The following is a 19746-nucleotide window of genomic DNA, read 5'->3' as shown; positions in this document are numbered from 1 at the left end:
GAATAGAGAAAGAGAGGAGGACTAGAGAAAGAAAGGAGGACTAGAGAAAGAGAGGAGGACTAGAGAAAGAGAGGAGGACGAGCGAAACAAAGGAGGACTAGAGAAAGAAAGGAGGACAAGAGAAAGAGAGGAGGACTAGAGAAAGAAAGGAGGACTAGAGAAAGAGAGGAGGACAAGAGAAAGAAGGGAGGACTAGAGAAAGAGAGTAGGACTAGAGAAAGAAAGGAGGACTAGAGAAAGGAGGACTAGAGAAAGAAAGGAGGACTAGAGAAAGGAGGACTAGAGAAATAGAGGAGGACTAGAGATAGAAAGGAGGACTAGAGAAAGGAGGACTAGAGAAATAGAGGAGAACTAGAGAAAGAAAGGAGGACTAGAGAAAGAAAGGAGGACTAGAGAAAGAAAGGAGGACTAGAGAAAGAGAGGAGGACTAGAGAAAGAAAGGAGGATTTGAGAAAGAGAGGAGGACTAGAGAAAGAGAGGAGGACTAGAGAAAGAGAGGAGGACTAGAGAAAGAAAGGAGAACTAGAGAAAGAAAGGAGGACTATAGAAAGGAGGATGAGAGAAAGGGAGACTAGAGAAAGAAAGGAGGACTAGAGAAAGAAAGGAGGACTAGAGAAAGAAAGGAGGACTAGAGAAAGAGAGGAGGACTAGAGAAAGAGAGGAGGAATAGAGAAAGAAAGGAGGACTAGAGAAAGAAAGGAGGACTAGAGAAATAAAGGAGGACTAGAGAAAGGAGGACTAGAGAAATAGAGGAGAACTGGAGAAAGAAAGGAGGACTATAGAAAGGAGGATGAGAGAAAGGGAGACTAGAGAAAGAAAGGAGGACTAGAGAAAGAAAGGACGACTAGAGAAAGAGGGGAGGACACGAGAAAGAAAGGAGGACTAGAGAAAGGAGGACTAGCGAAAGAGAGGACTAGAGATAGAAAGGAGGACTAGAGAAAGGATGACTAGAGAAATAGAGGATAACTAGAGAAAGAAAGGAGGACTAGAGAAAGGAGAGTGAGCGAAAGGAGGACTAGAGAAAGAGAGGAGGATGAGAGAAAGAAAGGAGGACTAGAGAAAGAAAGGAGGACTAGAGAAAGAAAGGAGGAATAGAGAAAGGGGGGGGAGGACTAGAGAAAGAGAGGAGGACTAGAGAAAGAAAGGAGGACTAGAGAAAGAAAGGAGGAATAGAGAAAGAGAGGAGGACTAGAGAAAGAAAGGAGGACTAGAGAAAGAGAGGAGGACTAGAGAAAGAGAGGAGGACGAGCGAAACAAAGGAGGACTAGAGAAAGAAAGGAGGACAAGAGAAAGAGAGGAGGACTAGGGAAAGAAAGGAGGACTAGAGAAAGAGAGGAGGACAAGCGAAAGAAGGGAGGACTAGAGAAAGAGAGTAGGACTAGAGAAAGAAAGGAGGACTAGAGAAAGGAGGACTAGAGAAATAGAGGAGGACTAGAGATAGAGAGGACTAGAGAAAGGAGGACTAGAGAAATAGAGAACTAGAGAAAGAAAGGACTAGAGAAAGAAAGGAGGACTAGAGAAAGAAAGGAGGACTAGAGGAAGAGAGGAGGACTAGAGAAAGAAAGGAGGACTAGAGAAAGAGAGGAGGACTAGAGAAAGAGAGGAGGACTAGAGAAAGAAAGGAGGACTAGAGAAAGAAAGGAGGACTAGAGAAAGAGAGGAGGACTAGAGAAAGAAAGGAGGACTAGAGAAAGGAGGACTAGAGAAATAGAGGAGAACTAGAGAAAGAAAGGAGGACTATAGAAAGGAGGATGTGAGAAAGGGAGACTAGAGAAAGAAAGGAGGACTAGAGAAAGAAAGGAGGACTAGAGAAAGAGGGGAGGACACGAGAAAGAAAGGAGGACTAGAGAAAGGAGGACTAGCGAAAGAGAGGACTAGAGATAGAAAGGAGGACTAGAGAAAGGATGACTAGAGAAATAGAGGATAACTAGAGAAAGAAAGGAGGACTAGAGAAAGGAGAGTGAGAGAAAGGAGGACTAGAGAAAGAGAGGAGGATGAGAGAAAGAAAGGAGGACTAGAGAAAGAAAGGAGGACTAGAGAAAGAAAGGAGGAATAGAGAACGGGGGGGAGGACTAGAGAAAGAGAGGAGGACTAGAGAAAGAAAGGAGGACTAGAGAAAGAAAGGAGGAATAGAGAAAGAGAGGAGGACTAGAGAAAGAAAGGAGGACTAGAGAAAGAGAGGAGGACTAGAGAAAGAGAGGAGGACGAGCGAAACAAAGGAGGACTAGAGAAAGAAAGGAGGACAAGAGAAAGAGAGGAGGACTAGGGAAAGAAAGGAGGACTAGAGAAAGAGAGGAGGACAAGCGAAAGAAGGGAGTACTAGAGAAAGAGAGTAGGACTAGAGAAAGAAAGGAGGACTAGAGAAAGGAGGACTAGAGAAATAGAGGAGGACTAGAGATAGAGAGGACTAGAGAAAGGAGGACTAGAGAAATAGAGAACTAGAGAAAGAAAGGACTAGAGAAAGAAAGGAGGACTAGAGAAAGAAAGGAGGACTAGAGAAAGAGAGGAGGACTAGAGAAAGAAAGGAGGACTAGAGAAAGAGAGGAGGACTAGAGAAAGAGAGGAGGAATAGAGAAAGAAAGGAGGACTAGAGAAAGAAAGGAGGACTAGAGAAAGAGAGGAGGACTAGAGAAAGAAAGGAGGACTAGAGAAAGGAGGACTAGAGAAATAGAGGAGAACTAGAGAAAGAAAGGAGGACTATAGAAAGGAGGATGAGAGAAAGGGAGACTAGAGAAAGAAAGGAGGACTAGAGAAAGAAAGGAGGACTACAGAAAGAAAGGAGGAATAGAGAAAGAGAGGAGGACTAGAGAAAGAGAGGAGGACTAGAGAAAGAAAGGACGACTAGAGAAAGAAATGAGGAATAGAGAAAGAGAGGAGGACTAGAGAAAGAAAGGAGGACTAGAGAAAGAGAGGAGAACTAGAGAAAGAGAGGAGGACTAGAGAAAGAAAGGAGGACTAGAGAAAGAGAGGAGGACCAGAGAAAGAAAGGAGGACTAGAGAAAGAGAGGAGGACTAGAGAAAGAAGGGAGGACTAGAGAAAAATAGTAGGACTAGAGAAAGAAAGGAGGACTAGAGAAAGGAGGACTAGAGAAAGAGAGGAGGACTAGAGAAGGAAAGGAGGACTAGAGAAAGAAAGGAGGACTAGAGAAATAGAGGAGGACTAGAGAAATAGAGGAGGACTAGAGATAGAAAGGAGGACTAGAGAAATAGAGGAGAACTAGAGAAAGAAAGGAGGACTAGAGAAAGAAAGGAGGACTAGAAAAAGAAAGGAGGACTAGAGAAAGAGAGGAGGACTAGAGAAAGAAAGGAGGACTAGAGAAAGAGAGGAGGACTAGGGAAAGAGAGGAGGACTAGAGAAAGAAAGGAGGACTAGAGAAAGAAAGGAGGACTAGAGAAAGAGAGGAGGACTAGAGAAAGAAAGGAGGACTAGAGAAAGAGAGGAGGACTAGAGAAAGAAAGAAGGACTAGAGAAAGGAGGACTAAAGAGAGGAGGACTAGAGAAAGAAAGGAGGACTAGAGAAAAAAAGGAGGACTAGAGAAAGAAAGGAGGACTAGAGAAATAGAGGAGAACTAGAGAAAGAAAGGAGGACAAGAAAAAGAACGGAGGACTGGAGAAAGAGTAGAGAACTAGATAAAGAAAGGATAACTAGATAAAGAGAGGACTATAGAAAAAGAGAAACAGAAAAGAGAAAGAGAGGAGGACTAGAGAAAGAGAGGAGGACTAGAGAAAGAGAGGAGAACTAGAGAAAGAGAGGAGGACTAGAGAAAGGAGGACTAGAGAAAGGAGGACTAAAGAGAGGAGGACTAGAAAAATAAAGGAGGACTAGAGAAAGAAAGGAGGACTAGAGAAAGAGAGGAGGACTAGAGAAAGAAAGGAGGACTAGAGAAAGAAAGGTTGACTAGAGAAAGAGAGGAGGACTAGAGAAAGAAAGGAGGACTAGAGAAAGAAAGGAGGACTAGAGAAATAGAGGAGGACTAGAGAAATAGAGGAGGACTAGAGATAGAAAGGAGGACTAGAGAAATAGAGGAGAACTAGAGAAAGAAAGGAGGACTAGAGAAAGAGAGGAGGACTAGAGAAAGAGAGGAGAACTAGAGAAAGAGAGGAGGACTAGAGAAAGGAGGACTAGAGAAAGGAGGACTAAAGAGAGGAGGACTAGAAAAATAAAGGAGGACTAGAGAAAGAAAGGAGGACTAGAGAAAGAGAGGAGGTCTAGAGAAAGAAAGGAGGACTAGAGAAAGAAAGGTTGACTAGAGAAAGAGAGGAGGACTAGAGAAAGAAAGGAGGACTAGAGAAAGAAAGGAGGACTAGAGAAATAGAGGAGGACTAGAGAAATAGAGGAGGACTAGAGATAGAAAGGAGGACTAGAGAAATAGAGGAGAACTAGAGAAAGAAAGGAGGACTGGAGAAAGAAAGGAGGACTAGAGAAAGAAAGGAGGACTAGAGAAAGAGAGGAGGACTAGAGAAAGAAAGGAGGACTAGAGAAAGAGAGGAGGACTAGGGAAAGAGAGGAGGACTAGAGAAAGAAAGGAGGACTAGAGAAAGAAAGGAGGACTAGAGAAAGAGAGGAGGACTAGAGAAAGAAAGGAGGACTAGAGAAAGAGAGGAGGACTAGAGAAAGAAAGAAGGACTAGAGAAAGGAGGACAAAAGAGAGGAGGACTAGAGAAAGAAAGGAGGACTAGAGAAAAAAAGGAGGACTAGAGAAAGAAAGGAGGACTAGAGAAATAGAGGAGAACTAGAGAAAGAAAGGAGGACAAGAAAAAGAACGGAGGACTGGAGAAAGAGTAGAGAACTAGATAAAGAAAGGATAACTAGATAAAGAGAGGACTATAGAAAAAGAGAAACAGAAAAGAGAAAGAGAGGAGGACTAGAGAAAGAGAGGAGGACTAGAGAAAGAGAGGAGAACTAGAGAAAGAGAGGAGGACTAGAGAAAGGAGGACTAGAGAAAGGAGGACTAAAGAGAGGAGGACTAGAAAAATAAAGGAGGACTAGAGAAAGAAAGGAGGACTAGAGAAAGAGAGGAGGACTAGAGAAAGAAAGGAGGACTAGAGAAAGAAAGGTTGACTAGAGAAAGAGAGGAGGACTAGAGAAAGAAAGGAGGACTAGAGAAAGAAAGGAGGACTAGAAAAAGAAAGAAGGACTAGAGAAAGAAGGAGAACTAGAGAATAGAGGAGAACAAGAGATAGGAGGACTAGAGAAAGAACGGAGGACTGGAGAAAGAGAAGAGAACTAGATAAAGAAAGGATAACTAGATAAAGAGAGGACTAGAGAAAAAGAGGTGAACTAGAGAAAGAGAGGAGGACTAGAGAAAGAGAGGAGGACTAGAGAAAGAGAGGAGGAATAGAGAAAGAGAGGAGACCTAGAGAAAGAGAGGAGGACTAGAGAAAGGAGAACTAGAGGAATGAGGACTAGAGAAAGAGTGGAGGACTAGAGAAAGAGAGGAGAACTAGAGAAAGAAAGGAGGACTAGATAAAAAGAGGAGGACTAGAGAAAGAGAGGAGGACTAGAGAAAGAAAGGAGGACTAGAGAAAGAGAGGAGAACTAGAGAAAGAGAGGAGGACTAGAGAAAGAAAGGAGGACTAGAGAAAGAGAGGAGGACCAGAGAAAGAAAGGAGGACTAGAGAAAGAGAGGAGGACTAGAGAAAGAAGGGAGGACTAGAGAAAAATAGTAGGACTAGAGAAAGAAAGGAGGACTAGAGAAAGGAGGACTAGAGAAAGAGAGGAGGACTAGAGAAGGAAAGGAGGACTAGAGAAAGAAAGGAGGACTAGAGAAATAGAGGAGGACTAGAGAAATAGAGGAGGACTAGAGATAGAAAGGAGGACTAGAGAAATAGAGGAGAACTAGAGAAAGAAAGGAGGACTAGAGAAAGAAAGGAGGACTAGAAAAAGAAAGGAGGACTTGAGAAAGAGAGGAGGACTAGAGAAAGAAAGGAGGACTAGAGAAAGAGAGGAGGACTAGGGAAAGAGAGGAGGACTAGAGAAAGAAAGGAGGACTAGAGAAAGAAAGGAGGACTAGAGAAAGAGAGGAGGACTAGAGAAAGAAAGGAGGACTAGAGAAAGAGAGGAGGACTAGAGAAAGAAAGAAGGACTAGAGAAAGGAGGACTAAAGAGAGGAGGACTAGAGAAAGAAAGGAGGACTAGAGAAAAAAAGGAGGACTAGAGAAAGAAAGGAGGACTAGAGAAATAGAGGAGAACTAGAGAAAGAAAGGAGGACAAGAAAAAGAACGGAGGACTGGAGAAAGAGTAGAGAACTAGATAAAGAAAGGATAACTAGATAAAGAGAGGACTATAGAAAAAGAGAAACAGAAAAGAGAAAGAGAGGAGGACTAGAGAAAGAGAGGAGGACTAGAGAAAGAGAGGAGAACTAGAGAAAGAGAGGAGGACTAGAGAAAGGAGGACTAGAGAAAGGAGGACTAAAGAGAGGAGGACTAGAAAAATAAAGGAGGACTAGAGAAAGAAAGGAGGACTAGAGAAAGAGAGGAGGACTAGAGAAAGAAAGGAGGACTAGAGAAAGAAAGGTTGACTAGAGAAAGAGAGGAGGACTAGAGAAAGAAAGGAGGACTAGAGAAAGAAAGGAGGACTAGAGAAATAGAGGAGGACTAGAGAAATAGAGGAGGACTAGAGATAGAAAGGAGGACTAGAGAAATAGAGGAGAACTAGAGAAAGAAAGGAGGACTAGAGAAAGAGAGGAGGACTAGAGAAAGAGAGGAGAACTAGAGAAAGAGAGGAGGACTAGAGAAAGGAGGACTAGAGAAAGGAGGACTAAAGAGAGGAGGACTAGAAAAATAAAGGAGGACTAGAGAAAGAAAGGAGGACTAGAGAAAGAGAGGAGGACTAGAGAAAGAAAGGAGGACTAGAGAAAGAAAGGTTGACTAGAGAAAGAAAGGAGGACTAGAGAAATAGAGGAGGACTAGAGAAATAGAGGAGGACTAGAGATAGAAAGGAGGACTAGAGAAATAGAGGAGAACTAGAGAAAGAAAGGAGGACTAGAGAAAGAAAGGAGGACTAGAGAAAGAAAGGAGGACTAGAGAAAGAGAGGAGGACTAGAGAAAGAAAGGAGGACTAGAGAAAGAGAGGAGGACTAGGGAAAGAGAGGAGGACTAGAGAAAGAAAGGAGGACTAGAGAAAGAAAGGAGGACTAGAGAAAGAGAGGAGGACTAGAGAAAGAAAGGAGGACTAGAGAAAGAGAGGAGGACTAGAGAAAGAAAGAAGGACTAGAGAAAGGAGGACTAAAGAGAGGAGGACTAGAGAAAGAAAGGAGGACTAGAGAAAAAAAGGAGGACTAGAGAAAGAAAGGAGGACTAGAGAAATAGAGGAGAACTAGAGAAAGAAAGGAGGACAAGAAAAAGAACGGAGGACTGGAGAAAGAGTAGAGAACTAGATAAAGAAAGGATAACTAGATAAAGAGAGGACTATAGAAAAAGAGAAACAGAAAAGAGAAAGAGAGGAGGACTAGAGAAAGAGAGGAGGACTAGAGAAAGAGAGGAGAACTAGAGAAAGAGAGGAGGACTAGAGAAAGGAGGACTAGAGAAAGGAGGACTAAAGAGAGGAGGACTAGAAAAATAAAGGAGGACTAGAGAAAGAAAGGAGGAGTAGAGAAAGAGAGGAGGACTAGAGAAAGAAAGGAGGACTAGAGAAAGAAAGGTTGACTAGAGAAAGAGAGGAGGACTAGAGAAAGAAAGGAGGACTAGAGAAAGAAAGGAGGACTAGAAAAAGAAAGAAGGACTAGAGAAAGAAGGAGAACTAGAGAATAGAGGAGAACAAGAGATAGGAGGACTAGAGAAAGAACGGAGGACTGGAGAAAGAGAAGAGAACTAGATAAAGAAAGGATAACTAGATAAAGAGAGGACTAGAGAAAAAGAGGTGAACTAGAGAAAGAGAGGAGGACTAGAGAAAGAGAGGAGGACTAGAGAAAGAGAGGAGGAATAGAGAAAGAGAGGAGACCTAGAGAAAGAGAGGAGGACTAGAGAAAGGAGAACTAGAGGAATGAGGACTAGAGAAAGAGTGGAGGACTAGAGAAAGAGAGGAGAACTAGAGAAAGAAAGGAGGACTAGAGAAAGAACGGAGGACTAGAGAAAGAGGAGAGAACTAGATAAAGAAAGGAGAACTAGATAAAGAGAGCAGGACTAGAGAAAGAGAGGAGGACTTGAGAAAGAAAGGAGGACTAGAGAAAGAGAAGAGGACTAGAGAAAGAAAGGAGGACTAGAGAAAGAAAGGAGAACTAGAGAAAGAAAGGAGGACTAGAGAAAGAGAGGAGGACTGGAGAAAGAGAGGAGGACTAGAGAAAGACAGGAGGACTAGAGAAAGAAAGAAGGACTAGAGAAAGGAGGACTAAAGAGAGGAAGACTAGAGAAAGAAAGGAGGACTAGAGAAAGAAAGGATGACTAGAGAAAGAGAGGAGGACTAGAGAAAGAAAGGAGGACTAGAGAAATAGAGGAGGACTAGAGAAAGAGAGGAGAACCAGAGAACGAGAGGAGGACTAGAGAAAGGAGGACTAGAGAAAGAGAGGAGGACTAGAGAAAGAAAGGAGGACTAGAGAAAGAGAGGAGGACAAGTGAAAGAGAGGGGGACAAGAGATAGAAAGGAGGACTAGAGAAAGAAAGGAGGACTAGAGGAAGGAAGACTAGAGAAATAGAGGAGAACTAGAGAAAGAAAGGAGGACTAGAGAAATAGAGAAGAACTAGAGAAATAGAGGAGAACTAGAGAAAGAAAGGAGGACTAGAGAAATAGAGAAGAACTAGAGAAAGAAAGGAGAACTAGAAAATGAGAGGAGGACTAGAGAACAAAAGGAGGACTAGAGAAAGGAGGACTAGAGAAAGGAGAACTAGAGGAATGAAGACTAGAGAAAGAGTGGAGGACTAGAGAAAGAGAGGAGAACTAGAGAAAGAAAGGAGAACTAGAGAAAGAACGGAGGACTAGAGAAAGAGGAGAGAACTAGATAAAGAAAGGAGAACTAGATAAAGAGAGCAGGACTAGAGAAAGAGAGGAGGACTTGAGAAAGAAAGGAGGACTAGAGAAAGAGAAAAGGACTAGAGAAAGAAAGGAGGACTAGAGAAAGAAAGGAGGACTAGAGAAAGAAAGGAGGACTAGAGAAAGAGAGGAGGACTGGAGAAAGACATGAGGACTAGAGAAAGAAAGAAGGACTAGAGAAAGGAGGACTAAAGAGAGGAAGACTAGAGAAAGAAAGGAGGACTAGAGAAAGAAAGGAGGACTAGAGAAAGAGAGGAGGACTAGAGAAAGAGAGGAGGACTAGAGAAAGAGAGGAGAACTAGAGAACGAGAGGAGGACTAGAGAAAGGAGGACTAGAGAAAGAGAGGAGCACTAGAGAACAAAAGGAGGACTAGAGAAAAGAGGACTAGAGAAAGGAGGACTAGAAAAAGAGAGGAGGACTAGAGAAAGAAAGGAGGACTAGAGAAAGAAAGGTTGACTAGAGAAAGAGAGGAGGACTAGAGAAAGAAAGGAGGACTAGAGAAAGAAAGGAGGACTAGAAAAAGAAAGAAGGACTAGAGAAAGAAGGAGAACTAGAGAATAGAGGAGAACAAGAGATAGGAGGACTAGAGAAAGAACGGAGGACTGGAGAAAGAGAAGAGAACTAGATAAAGAAAGGATAACTAGATAAAGAGAGGACTAGAGAAAAAGAGGTGAACTAGAGAAAGAGAGGAGGACTAGAGAAAGAGAGGAGGACTAGAGAAAGAGAGGAGGAATAGAGAAAGAGAGGAGACCTAGAGAAAGAGAGGAGGACTAGAGAAAGGAGAACTAGAGGAATGAGGACTAGAGAAAGAGTGGAGGACTAGAGAAAGAGAGGAGAACTAGAGAAAGAAAGGAGGACTAGAGAAAGAACGGAGGACTAGAGAAAGAGGAGAGAACTAGATAAAGAAAGGAGAACTAGATAAAGAGAGCAGGACTAGAGAAAGAGAGGAGGACTTGAGAAAGAAAGGAGGACTAGAGAAAGAGAAGAGGACTAGAGAAAGAAAGGAGGACTAGAGAAAGAAAGGAGAACTAGAGAAAGAAAGGAGGACTAGAGAAAGAGAGGAGGACTGGAGAAAGAGAGGAGGACTAGAGAAAGACAGGAGGACTAGAGAAAGAAAGAAGGACTAGAGAAAGGAGGACTAAAGAGAGGAAGACTAGAGAAAGAAAGGAGGACTAGAGAAAGAAAGGATGACTAGAGAAAGAGAGGAGGACTAGAGAAAGAAAGGAGGACTAGAGAAATAGAGGAGGACTAGAGAAAGAGAGGAGAACCAGAGAACGAGAGGAGGACTAGAGAAAGGAGGACTAGAGAAAGAGAGGAGGACTAGAGAAAGAAAGGAGGACTAGAGAAAGAGAGGAGGACAAGAGAAAGAGAGGGGGACAAGAGATAGAAAGGAGGACTAGAGAAAGAAAGGAGGACTAGAGGAAGGAAGACTAGAGAAATAGAGGAGAACTAGAGAAAGAAAGGAGGACTAGAGAAATAGAGAAGAACTAGAGAAATAGAGGAGAACTAGAGAAAGAAAGGAGGACTAGAGAAATAGAGAAGAACTAGAGAAAGAAAGGAGAACTAGAAAATGAGAGGAGGACTAGAGAACAAAAGGAGGACTAGAGAAAGGAGGACTAGAGAAAGGAGAACTAGAGGAATGAAGACTAGAGAAAGAGTGGAGGACTAGAGAAAGAGAGGAGAACTAGAGAAAGAAAGGAGAACTAGAGAAAGAACGGAGGACTAGAGAAAGAGGAGAGAACTAGATAAAGAAAGGAGAACTAGATAAAGAGAGCAGGACTAGAGAAAGAGAGGAGGACTTGAGAAAGAAAGGAGGACTAGAGAAAGAGAAAAGGACTAGAGAAAGAAAGGAGGACTAGAGAAAGAAAGGAGGACTAGAGAAAGAAAGGAGGACTAGAGAAAGAGAGGAGGACTGGAGAAAGACATGAGGACTAGAGAAAGAAAGAAGGACTAGAGAAAGGAGGACTAAAGAGAGGAAGACTAGAGAAAGAAAGGAGGACTAGAGAAAGAAAGGAGGACTAGAGAAAGAGAGGAGGACTAGAGAAAGAGAGGAGGACTAGAGAAAGAGAGGAGAACTAGAGAACGAGAGGAGGACTAGAGAAAGGAGGACTAGAGAAAGAGAGGAGCACTAGAGAACAAAAGGAGGACTAGAGAAAAGAGGACTAGAGAAAGGAGGACTAGAAAAAGAGAGGAGGACTAGAGGACGAAAGGAGGACTAGAGAAAGAAGGACTAGAGAAAGAGAGGAGGACTAGATAAATAGAGGAGGACTAGAGATAGAAAGGAGGACTAGAGAAATAGAGGAGAACTAGAGAAAGAAAGGAGGACTAGAGAAAGAAAGGAGGACTAGAAAAAGAAAGGAGGACTAGAGAAAGAGAGGAGGACTAGAGAAAGAAAGGAGGACTAGAGAAAGAGAGGAGGACTAGGGAAAGAGAGGAGGACTAGAGAAAGAAAGGAGGACTAGAGAAAGAAAGGAGGACTAGAGAAAGAGAGGAGGACTAGAGAAAGAAAGGAGGACTAGAGAAAGAGAGGAGGACTAGAGAAAGAAAGAAGGACTAGAGAAAGGAGGACTAAAGAGAGGAGGACTAGAGAAAGAAAGGAGGACTAGAGAAAAAAAGGAGGACTAGAGAAAGAAAGGAGGACTGGAGAAATAGAGGAGAACTAGAGAAAGAAAGGAGGACAAGAAAAAGAAAGGAGGACTGGAGAAAGAGTAGAGAACTAGATAAAGAAAGGATAACTAGATAAAGAGAGGACTATAGAAAAAGAGAAACAGAAAAGAGAAAGAGAGGAGGACTAGAGAAAGAGAGGAGGACTAGAGAAAGAGAGGAGAACTAGAGAAAGAGAGGAGGACTAGAGAAAGGAGGACTAGAGAAAGGAGGACTAAAGAGAGGAGGACTAGAAAAATAAAGGAGGACTAGAGAAAGAAAGGAGGACTAGAGAAAGAGAGGAGGACTAGAGAAAGAAAGGAGGACTAGAGAAAGAAAGGTTGACTAGAGAAAGAGAGGAGGACTAGAGAAAGAAAGGAGGACTAGAGAAAGAAAGGAGGACTAGAGAAATAGAGGAGGACTAGAGAAATAGAGGAGGACTAGAGATAGAAAGGAGGACTAGAGAAATAGAGGAGAACTAGAGAAAGAAAGGAGGACTAGAGAAAGAGAGGAGGACTAGAGAAAGAGAGGAGAACTAGAGAAAGAGAGGAGGACTAGAGAAAGGAGGACTAGAGAAAGGAGGACTAAAGAGAGGAGGACTAGAAAAATAAAGGAGGACTAGAGAAAGAAAGGAGGACTAGAGAAAGAGAGGAGGACTAGAGAAAGAAAGGAGGACTAGAGAAAGAAAGGTTGACTAGAGAAAGAGAGGAGGACTAGAGAAAGAAAGGAGGACTAGAGAAAGAAAGGAGGACTAGAGAAATAGAGGAGGACTAGAGAAATAGAGGAGGACTAGAGATAGAAAGGAGGACTAGAGAAATAGAGGAGAACTAGAGAAAGAAAGGAGGACTAGAGAAAGAAAGGAGGACTAGAGAAAGAAAGGAGGACTAGAGAAAGAGAGGAGGACTAGAGAAAGAAAGGAGGACTAGAGAAAGAGAGGAGGACTAGGGAAAGAGAGGAGGACTAGAGAAAGAAAGGAGGACTAGAGAAAGAAAGGAGGACTAGAGAAAGAGAGGAGGACTAGAGAAAGAAAGGAGGACTAGAGAAAGAGAGGAGGACTAGAGAAAGAAAGAAGGACTAGAGAAAGGAGGACTAAAGAGAGGAGGACTAGAGAAAGAAAGGAGGACTAGAGAAAAAAAGGAGGACTAGAGAAAGAAAGGAGGACTAGAGAAATAGAGGAGAACTAGAGAAAGAAAGGAGGACAAGAAAAAGAACGGAGGACTGGAGAAAGAGTAGAGAACTAGATAAAGAAAGGATAACTAGATAAAGAGAGGACTATAGAAAAAGAGAAACAGAAAAGAGAAAGAGAGGAGGACTAGAGAAAGAGAGGAGGACTAGAGAAAGAGAGGAGAACTAGAGAAAGAGAGGAGGACTAGAGAAAGGAGGACTAGAGAAAGGAGGACTAAAGAGAGGAGGACTAGAAAAATAAAGGAGGACTAGAGAAAGAAAGGAGGACTAGAGAAAGAGAGGAGGACTAGAGAAAGAAAGGAGGACTAGAGAAAGAAAGGTTGACTAGAGAAAGAGAGGAGGACTAGAGAAAGAAAGGAGGACTAGAGAAAGAAAGGAGGACTAGAAAAAGAAAGAAGGACTAGAGAAAGAAGGAGAACTAGAGAATAGAGGAGAACAAGAGATAGGAGGACTAGAGAAAGAACGGAGGACTGGAGAAAGAGAAGAGAACTAGATAAAGAAAGGATAACTAGATAAAGAGAGGACTAGAGAAAAAGAGGTGAACTAGAGAAAGAGAGGAGGACTAGAGAAAGAGAGGAGGACTAGAGAAAGAGAGGAGGAATAGAGAAAGAGAGGAGACCTAGAGAAAGAGAGGAGGACTAGAGAAAGGAGAACTAGAGGAATGAGGACTAGAGAAAGAGTGGAGGACTAGAGAAAGAGAGGAGAACTAGAGAAAGAAAGGAGGACTAGAGAAAGAACGGAGGACTAGAGAAAGAGGAGAGAACTAGATAAAGAAAGGAGAACTAGATAAAGAGAGCAGGACTAGAGAAAGAGAGGAGGACTTGAGAAAGAAAGGAGGACTAGAGAAAGAGAAGAGGACTAGAGAAAGAAAGGAGGACTAGAGAAAGAAAGGAGAACTAGAGAAAGAAAGGAGGACTAGAGAAAGAGAGGAGGACTGGAGAAAGAGAGGAGGACTAGAGAAAGACAGGAGGACTAGAGAAAGAAAGAAGGACTAGAGAAAGGAGGACTAAAGAGAGGAAGACTAGAGAAAGAAAGGAGGACTAGAGAAAGAAAGGATGACTAGAGAAAGAGAGGAGGACTAGAGAAAGAAAGGAGGACTAGAGAAATAGAGGAGGACTAGAGAAAGAGAGGAGAACCAGAGAACGAGAGGAGGACTAGAGAAAGGAGGACTAGAGAAAGAGAGGAGGACTAGAGAAAGAAAGGAGGACTAGAGAAAGAGAGGAGGACAAGAGAAAGAGAGGGGGACAAGAGATAGAAAGGAGGACTAGAGAAAGAAAGGAGGACTAGAGGAAGGAAGACTAGAGAAATAGAGGAGAACTAGAGAAAGAAAGGAGGACTAGAGAAATAGAGAAGAACTAGAGAAATAGAGGAGAACTAGAGAAAGAAAGGAGGACTAGAGAAATAGAGAAGAACTAGAGAAAGAAAGGAGAACTAGAAAATGAGAGGAGGACTAGAGAACAAAAGGAGGACTAGAGAAAGGAGGACTAGAGAAAGGAGAACTAGAGGAATGAAGACTAGAGAAAGAGTGGAGGACTAGAGAAAGAGAGGAGAACTAGAGAAAGAAAGGAGAACTAGAGAAAGAACGGAGGACTAGAGAAAGAGGAGAGAACTAGATAAAGAAAGGAGAACTAGATAAAGAGAGCAGGACTAGAGAAAGAGAAAAGGACTAGAGAAAGAAAGGAGGACTAGAGAAAGAAAGGAGGACTGGAGAAAGAAAGGAGGACTAGAGAAAGAGAGGAGGACTGGAGAAAGACATGAGGACTAGAGAAAGAAAGAAGGACTAGAGAAAGGAGGACTAAAGAGAGGAAGACTAGAGAAAGAAAGGAGGACTAGAGAAAGAAAGGAGGACTAGAGAAAGAGAGGAGGACTAGAGAAAGAGAGGAGGACTAGAGAAAGAGAGGAGAACTAGAGAACGAGAGGAGGACTAGAGAAAGGAGGACTAGAGAAAGAGAGGAGCACTAGAGAACAAAAGGAGGACTAGAGAAAAGAGGACTAGAGAAAGGAGGACTAGAAAAAGAGAGGAGGACTAGAGGACGAAAGGAGGACTAGAGAAAGAAGGACTAGAGAAAGAGAGGAGGACTAGATAAAGAAAGGAGAAATAGAGAAAGAGAGGAGGACTAGAGAAAGGAGGACTAGAGAAATAGAGGATAACTAGAGAAAGAAAGGAGGACTAGAGAAATAGAGAAGAACTAGAGAAAGAAAGGAGAACTAGAAAATGAGAGGAGGACTAGAGAACAAAAGGAGGACTAGAGAAAGGAGGACTAGAGAAAGGAGGACTAGAGAAAGAGAGGAGGACTAGATAAAGAAAGGAGAAATAGAGAAAGAGAGGAGGACTAGAGAAAGGAGGACTAGAGAAATAGAGGAGAACTAGAGATAGAATGGAGGACTAGAGAAAGAAAGGAGGACTAGAGAAAGAGAAGAGAACTAGAGAAAGAGAGTAGGACTAGAGAAAGGAGGACTAGAGAAAGGAGGACTAGAGAAAGAGTGGAGGACTAGAGAAAGAGAAGAGGACTAGAGAAAGAGAGGAGGTCTAGAGAAAGGAGGACTAGAGAAAGAAAGGGGGACTAGATAAAGAAATGAGGACTAGAGAAAGAAAGCAGGACTAGAGAAAGGAGGACTAGAGAAAGAAAGGAGGACTAGAGACAGAAAGGAGGACTAGAGAAAGAGAGGAGAACTAGAGAAAGAAAGGTGGACTAGAGAAAGAAAGGAGGACTAGAGAAAGAGAGGAGGGCTAGAGAAAGAAAGCAGGAGTAGAGAAAGAGAGGACTAGGGCAAGAAAGGAAGACTAGAGAAAGAGAGTAGGACTAGAGAAAGAGAGGAGGACTAGAGAAAGACAGGAGGACTAGAGAAAGAAAGGAGTACTAGAGAAAGAAAGGAGGACTAGAGAACGAGAGTAGGACTATAGAAAGAAAGGAGGACTAGAGAAAGAGAGGAGGACTAGAGAATGAACGGACTACTAGAGAAAGAGAGGAGGACTAGAGAAAGATAGGAGGACTAGAGAAAGAAAGGAGGACTAGAGAAAGAGAGGAGGACTAGAGTAAGGAGGACTAGAGAAAGGAGGACTAGAGAAAGAGAGGAGGACTAGAGAAAGAGAGGAGGACTAGAGAAAGAGAGGGGGACTAGAGATATAAAGGAGGACTAGAGAAAGAAAGGAGGACTAGAGAAAGGAGGACTAGAGAAAGAGAGGAGAACTAGAGAAAGAAAGGAGGACTAGAGAAAGAGAAGAGAACTAGATAAAGAAAGGAGAACTAGATAAAGAGAGGAGAACTAGATAAAAAGAGGAGGACTAGAGAAAGAGAGGAGAACTAGAGAAAGAGAGGAGGACTATAGAAAGAGAGGCGGAATAGAGAAAGAGAGGAGGACTAGAGAAAGAGAGGAGAACTAGAGATAGAATGGAGGACTAGAGAAAGAAAGGAGGACTAGAGAAAGAGAAGAGAACTAGAGAAAGAGAGTAGGACTAGAGAAAGGAGGACTAGAGAAAGGAGGACGGAGAAAGAGTGGAGGACTAGAGAAAGAGAGGAGAACTAGAGAAAGAATGGAGGACTAGAGAAAGGAGGACTAGAGAAAGGAGGACTAGAGAAAGAGAGGAGGACTAGAGAAAGAGAGGAGGACTAGAGAAAGAGAGGGGGACTAGAGATATAAAGGAGGACTAGAGAAAGAAAGGAGGACTAGAGAAAGGAGGACTAGAGAAAGAGAGGAGAACTAGAGAAAGAAAGGAGGACTAGAGAAAGAGAAGAGAACTAGATAAAGAAAGGAGAACTAGATAAAGAGAGGAGAACTAGATAAAAAGAGGAGGACTAGAGAAAGAGAGGAGAACTAGAGAAAGAGAGGAGGACTATAGAAAGAGAGGCGGAATAGAGAAAGAGAGGAGGACTAGAGAAAGAGAGGAGAACTAGAGAAAGAATGGACTAGAGAAAGAAAGGAGGACTAGATAAATAGAGGAGGACTAGAGAAAGAGAGGACTAGAGAAAGAAAGGAGGACTAGAGAAAGAGAGGAGAACTAGAGAAAGGAGGACTAGAGAAAGAGAGGAGGACTAGAGATAGAAAGGAGGACTAGAGAACGAAAGGAGGATTAGAGAAAGGAGGACTAGAGAAAGAGAGGAGGACTAGATAAAGAAAGGAGGACTAGAGAAAGAAAGGAGGACTAGAGAAAAAAGGACTAGAGAAATAGAGGAGAACTAGAGAAAGAAAGGAGGACTAGAGAAAGAACGGAGGACTAGAGAAAGAGAAGAGAACTAGATAAAGAAAGGAGAACTAGATAAAAAGAGGAGGACTAGAGAAAGAGAGGAGAACTAGAGAAAGAGATTAGGACTAGAGAAAGAGAGGAGGACTAGAGAAAGAGAGGATGACTAGAGAAAGAGAGGAGAACTAGAGATAGAATGGAGGACTAGAGAAAGAAAGGAGGACTAGAGAAAGAGAAGAGAACTAGAGAAAGAGAGTAGGACTAGAGAAAGGAGGACTAGAGAAAGGAGGACGGAGAAAGAGTGGAGGACTAGAGAAAGAGAGGAGAACTAGAGAAAGAATGGAGGACTAGAGAAAGAACGGAGGACTAGAGAAAGAGAAGAGAACTAGCGAAAGAGAGTAGGACTAGAGAAAGGAGGACTAGAGAAAGGAGGACTAGAGAAAGAGTGGAGGACTAGAGAAAGAGAGGAGGACTAGAGAAAGAGAGGAGGTCTAGAGAAAGGAGGACTAGAGAAAGAAAGGAGGACTAGAGACAGAAAGGAGGACTAGAGAAAGAGAGGAGGACTAGAGAAAGAAAGGTGGACTAGAGAAAGAAAGGAGGACTAGAGAAAGAGAGGAGGGCTAGAGAAAGAAAGCAGGAGTAGAGAAAGAGAGGAGGACTAGGGCAAGAAAGGAAGACTAGAGAAAGAGAGTAGGACTAGAGAAAGAGAGGAGGACTAGAGAAAGACAGGAGGACTAGAGAAAGAAAGGAGTACTAGAGAAATAAAGGAGGACTAGCGAAAGAGAGGTGGACTAGAGCAAGAGAGGAGGACTAGAGAACGAGAGTAGGACTATAGAAAGAAAGGAGGACTAGAGAAAGAGAGGAGGACTAGCGAATGAACGGACTACTAGAGAAAGAGAGGAGGACTAGAGAAAGAAAGGAGGACTAGAGAAAGAAAGGAGGACTAGAGAAAGAAAGGAGGAGTAGAGAAAGAGAGGAGGACTTGAGCAAGAGAGGAGGACTAGAGAACGAGAGTAGGACTATAGAAAGAAAGGAGGACTAGAGAAAGAGAGGAGGACTAGAGAATGAACGGACTACTAGAGAAAGAGAGGAGGACTAGAGAAAGAAAGGAGGACTAGAGAAAGAAAGGAGGACTAGGGAAAGAGAGGAGGACTAGAGAAAGGAGGACTAGAGAAAGGAGGACTAGAGAAAGAGAGGAGGACTAGAGAAAGAGAGGAGGACTAGAGAAAGAGAGGGGGACTAGAGATATAAAGGAGGACTAGAGAAAGAAAGGAGGACTAGAGAAAGGAGGACTAGAGAAAGAGAGGAGAACTAGAGAAAGAAAGGAGGACTAGAGAAAGAGAAGAGAACTAGATAAAGAAAGGAGAACTAGATAAAGAGAGGAGAACTAGATAAAAAGAGGAGGACTAGAGAAAGAGAGGAGAACTAGAGAAAGAGAGGAGGACTATAGAAAGAGAGGCGGAATAGAGAAAGAGAGGAGGACTAGAGAAAGAGAGGAGAACTAGAGAAAGAATGGACTAGAGAAAGAAAGGAGGACTAGATAAATAGAGGAGGACTAGAGAAAGAGAGGACTAGAGAAAGAAAGGAGGACTAGAGAAAGAGAGGAGAACTAGAGAAAGGAGGACTAGAGAAAGAGAGGAGGACTAGAGATAGAAAGGAGGACTAGAGAACGAAAGGAGGATTAGAGAAAGGAGGACTAGAGAAAGAGAGGAGGACTAGATAAAGAAAGGAGGACTAGAGAAAGAAAGGAGGACTAGAGAAAAAAGGACTAGAGAAATAGAGGAGAACTAGAGAAAGAAAGGAGGACTAGAGAAAGAACGGAGGACTAGAGAAAGAGAAGAGAACTAGATAAAGAAAGGAGAACTAGATAAAAAGAGGAGGACTAGAGAAAGAGAGGAGAACTAGAGAAAGAGATTAGGACTAGAGAAAGAGAGGAGGACTAGAGAAAGAGAGGATGACTAGAGAAAGAGAGGAGAACTAGAGAAAGAGATGAGGACTAGAGAAAGAAAGGTGGACTAGATAAAGAGAGGAGAACTAGAGAAAGAGAAGAGAACAAGAAAATGAGAGGAGAACTACAGAAAGAGAGGAGGACTTCAGACAGAAAGGAGGACTTGAGAAGAAAGGAGGACTAGATAAAGAGAGGAGAACTAGAGAAAGAGAGGAGAACTAGAGAAAGAGAGGAGGAATAGTGAAAGAGAGGAGGACTAGAGAAAAAAAGGAGGACTAGAGAAAGAGGGGAGGACTAGCGAAAGAGAGGAGGACTAGAGAAAGAGTGGAGAACTAGATAAAGAGAGGAGGACTAGAGAAGGGTAGAGGCTCTGGAGAAGCAGAAGGATAGGAAGACCGAGTCATAGTGAGGTGAAGCTGTTTGCCCTGAACTTATTTTCCCTGAAGCACACACACACACACACACACACACACACACACACACACACACACACACACACACACACACACATATATATACAGAGTATATATTGGAGCGGTTGGGAGCGGGAGTGGAAGAGAAGAAGGGATATGTCTGACTTTTCAGGTTCAGCTCCAGCTACAGGGAATGAAATATTATATTATTGTCAGACACATCTATCAAGTCACGAGGAGTTTTCTGAAGGTAGACAAAGCTGAGCCATTACCACTGTATCACGTGACCTCCCTCTATCTCTGCCTGCTGACACAGGCTATACACACACACACGCCCACACACACGCACCAACCCACCTGCCCACACACACACACACACACCCACACACACCCACCCACCCACA

The sequence above is a fragment of the Oncorhynchus mykiss genome, chromosome 18, assembly GCF_057628025.1.
Source record: "Oncorhynchus mykiss isolate SJ-2025 chromosome 18, ASM5762802v1, whole genome shotgun sequence".
In the NCBI taxonomy this organism is placed as follows: Eukaryota; Metazoa; Chordata; class Actinopteri; order Salmoniformes; family Salmonidae; genus Oncorhynchus; species Oncorhynchus mykiss.
This window is presented reverse-complemented; position numbering follows the sequence as displayed.